The sequence below is a fragment of the Schistocerca serialis genome, chromosome 3 (genome assembly GCF_023864345.2).
Source record: "Schistocerca serialis cubense isolate TAMUIC-IGC-003099 chromosome 3, iqSchSeri2.2, whole genome shotgun sequence".
In the NCBI taxonomy this organism is placed as follows: Eukaryota; Metazoa; Arthropoda; class Insecta; order Orthoptera; family Acrididae; genus Schistocerca; species Schistocerca serialis.
The window spans coordinates 530043937-530048020 of NC_064640.1; the positions used below are offsets into that span (position 1 = coordinate 530043937).

Consider the following 4084-nt stretch of genomic DNA (forward strand, 5'->3'; position numbering starts at 1 on the left):
TGTTAAGTCCCATAGTGCTCAGGGCCATTTGAGCGTCCCACAAACCAAACGTCATCAACGATGGCGTGATTGTCCGTTGATCGGAATGCTATCTTCCTTGCAGACCTCGATCGTACAGACATCTGTTGGCAGTCTGTATGATTGTATCGGGAATTAGACGCTGGAGAGGAAAATAGCAGTTTGTTCAAATGGTTCAAATGGCTCTAAGCACTATGGGGCTTAACATCTGAGGTCATCAGTCCCCTAGACTTAGAGCTACTTAAACCTAACTAAGCTAAGGACATCACACACGTCCATGCTCCAGGCAGGATTCGAACCTGTGACCGTAGCAGCAGGGCGGTCCCGGACTGAAGCGTCTAGAACCGCTCAGCCACAACGGCCAGCGCGGTTTGCTGCTTTAATTTTGGATACAAGTGTATTTGTAGCACTCTAGTTGCAATACATGACATAATCTGGTCAGGACAGCACATGCTTCTCTGTCAGGCATAATATCAGTCAAATTAGGATCTGTTCGATTCTGAAACAGCAGTGCCAGAGACAGAGTAGTTACCTGCCTGCATTTGCTGGGTCGCTCAATGCGGGAAACATTATACATAGCAGTGCGTCCTCGGCACTGGTCCTCTCTGCCTGTTGCGTGCAGCAACAGGTTAGTCATAGTTGGGGGGTCGCTGATACCCCTGCGTGAATCGATTTTCCGAGGTTCCACTGACCTACATCAGCCGAACAGCCGAATGTTATCGTCTTGCTCCCTCTGTGCGAGTCTGGTAGCTTGGTAGTTGGAAGAAGACGACAGCAGAGTCGTCGCTTTTGTTTAGCACTGGCACTGCGGCTGGTAGCATTAGTCTAATGAAAAGCAACGCTCTCATCAATGTCTTTCTTCCGTCCCTACAGCGCCGCAAGATATCCTCTGTGAAACGCCCACAATCTAACTCTTTGTCCCTTCCTTATATAGAAATAAAAAGACACAAGCTAGACATGGAGATGACGCAGCGCTTAAAACGCAGGCCTTGTATTCCACAGGAGCTGCATTCCGATTCCAGATTATCTAAATTGATACCATGAAACTAGAACTTGTAGTAATGCAATTCTATAACATTATTTTTGTCACAAAGGAAACAAACACTTCTGATGCTAACCATACCATGCGCAAAAGTTTCCTCGTACCAAGCAATGTTATTTAAGTTTCTGAAATTTTGCCCATGATAGTGTTAAATAATCTGTAAATAAGATATGGAACTTCTCACCAGAATGATATTAATTGGTAGCGGCATGATTTTCTCCAATGTTACAGAATATAAAAGAATTTCAAGGAGTTGTTTCTAGAATGAAATTTTCACTCTACAGCGGAGTGTGCGCTGATACGAAACTCCCTGGCAGATCAAAACTGTGTGCGGGTCTGAGACTCGAACTCGAGAACTTTGTCTTTCGCGGGCAAGTGCTCTACCAATTTTTTTTTTATTTCTCTTTATTGATCGTTGTGTTTGGTCGTTGCGGACGTCGCAAGACATCCTGTTCAAGTTCGGTGGTTGATCCTTCCACTCAGTTTTTTATTACAGAGGCCAGCCGGCTCTCTGACCGAACACGGTGAACCACCGTGCAGGCATCCAACTGAGCTACCCAAGCACGACTCACGGCCCTTCCTCACAGCTTTAATTCCGCCAGTACCTCGTCTCCTACCTTCCAAACTTCGCAGAAGCTCTCCTTTCTTCCAGGACTGCTAGTTCTGCAAGGTTCGCAAGAGAGCTTCTGTGAAGTTTGTAAGGTAGTGTAACACCCCAAGAAACCCGAAAACCCAAATAAGAATATCATGATAATTTAAAGTAGGGAACAGTGTTATCCTGACAGGTACGACAACTTTGACAATAATGTAACACCTTAAAGTTTTGATGAACACCAGTTTCAATAATTATTGAGTATGTCATGATATAAAGCTGGAAGGAAAGTAAGGTTATTTTTAATTAGCTATCAAACATATCAGTAATAACTGCAAATCAGTAGGACGAAAGTTAAGTCCAAAGTAATATGTCGGTCACAGATAACATTTATTGTGAAAGAGAGTTGTAAACGCGGCGAAAAGGAAATTCAATGCGCTTACAATGCTCGAGGATGGAAAAGTTAGTCGCTTGCTAGCTTGCTTGCTATCAAGTCGAGAGAGAGCACCGTTTGTTATAGTACTACAAACGGAACGCTACGAGATTGTTTCTTTTTTTAAAAAAAAAAAGTAATATTGTGTGATAGAGATGCGCGGGCTTTGTTCTTAGTTATTCTGACTTGAGAACTTGAACTGAAGTGATACTCTGATAGTGCACGATGAGTTAATGAACTCTAATTATTGGAGATATTATTGTTGGACTCAACCTTCATCAAAGTGAACAGTTACACGAAGAATGGTCATAGTATCGAAGACTGCAATACCTGATTAGCCTTGAGTAGGAAACATTAATACGGCCACACGAAGATAATACAAATACGCCGATTGTAAAAGTTGTCGTAATTGTCACAATCACTTAATTGAAAAGAATCGTACTTGATCTGATCCATCGGTGTGCTTGTGATGTGATGATTATAAACTAGCTACCAAGAAGAATCAATAAAATTGTTCGTCAGTAATGGGAATCTCACGTGTTGGCTCCATCATTAATTGAACTGTGTGATAGTTGATGATCAAAATTAATTAACTGTGAACATTTTAATTGAAAGAGTGACTTGATGAACATTGAGCATTGAAAGGAGTGTTTTGCCGAAATAATATAATGACGCACGAAAGCAAGATAGCATTATAGATTATCTTTGGATTTGCGTCGTACCCTAGTGAACAATTCTGCCTAGCAGCGTAACAACTACTGATATTGAACCGCAAATGAATTTTTCCTCGCTTCAGTGGTGTGAAACGACGCTGGTGATGAATGATTCACTCAATACCGCAATGACTAACTAACCGGACATATCAAATCACCATAAAACTATAACAGACAATTAAAATCAGCAGTTCGCATCGCCGAGAAGACTGTGCAGACTCACAAACAGACTTTCATACATTAGGCGAGAAACAATTTTCTTTAGAGATTTTCAGGCGCTGTTCCCCGTTATCCGACGGGAACAACCATCACTGCGTGTCGCGTCTCCATTCCACAGAGCCGGCATGACTGGCCGAGCGGTTCTAGGCGCTACAGTCTGGAACCGCCCGACCGCTACGGTCGCAGGTTCGAATCCTGCAATGGGCACGGATGTGTGTGATGTCTTTAGGTTGGTTAGGTTTAAGTAGTTCTAAGTTCTAGGGGACTGATGACCTCAGCAGTTAAGTCCCATAGTGCTCAGAGCCATTTGAACCATTCCACTGACCGAGTTGTAGCAGCAGCGGCTCAACATCAACAGCGACAACAAAAAGGGAGAGGGGACGTCACAGTAGGAGACGAGGTACTGGCGGAATTAAAGCTGTGAGGACGCGGTGTGAGTTGTGCTTGGGTAGCTCAGTTGGTAGAGCACTTGCCCGCAAAAGGCAAAGGTCCCGAGTTCGAGTCTCGGTCCGGCACATAGTTTTAATCTTCCAGGAAGTTTCAATTTCAAGGAGCTCAAAAAGAAGCTCGTACAGTCACTAATACGCCCCATACTTGAGTATGGTGATGATATTCTCCAAGGACTTTCGTACGAAAACTCACGCAGGCTGAAAGTGAAGATGTGTCCTTTTGTCCGATAAATTAGTGACGTACGCTATTCCTATTATATTACTCCTGCCTACGAACAGTTATAATGGCTGGGTGCCGATAAGTGTACAGACAATCGGAATCTGTGTGTGATCTATCGTTTTCTCAATCATTGCACCCACTCTTATTTATCTTCAACTCTTTCACTGCTATCTGAACAGCACAGCAGAAATACTCGTTCTCAACAATGCAGAATTCTCTTTGTCCCATCATACAACACTGCCATGTTCTCTAAATCATTTGGTATATCAGGAACCCGACTCTGGAACAATTTACCTCGAATTTTCAGAGAAATTAAATTACTTTCAAAATTCATAAGACGGTTAATGGTCTACCTTCTATCACAGTAGCTCATTCTCTCACAACTTTTCCCTTTCCTC

At 43.0% G+C, this 4084-nt stretch overlaps 1 non-coding gene across 1 annotated transcript; it reads left to right on the plus strand.

Moving 5' to 3' along the window:
* The first annotated feature begins 3458 nt into the window (after positions 1-3458).
* Trnal-caa (transfer RNA leucine (anticodon CAA)) lies at positions 3459-3533 on the plus strand. Its single transcript has one exon. It is a non-coding gene; the product is annotated as a tRNA-Leu (tRNA).
* Positions 3534-4084: the final 551 nt, after the last annotated feature.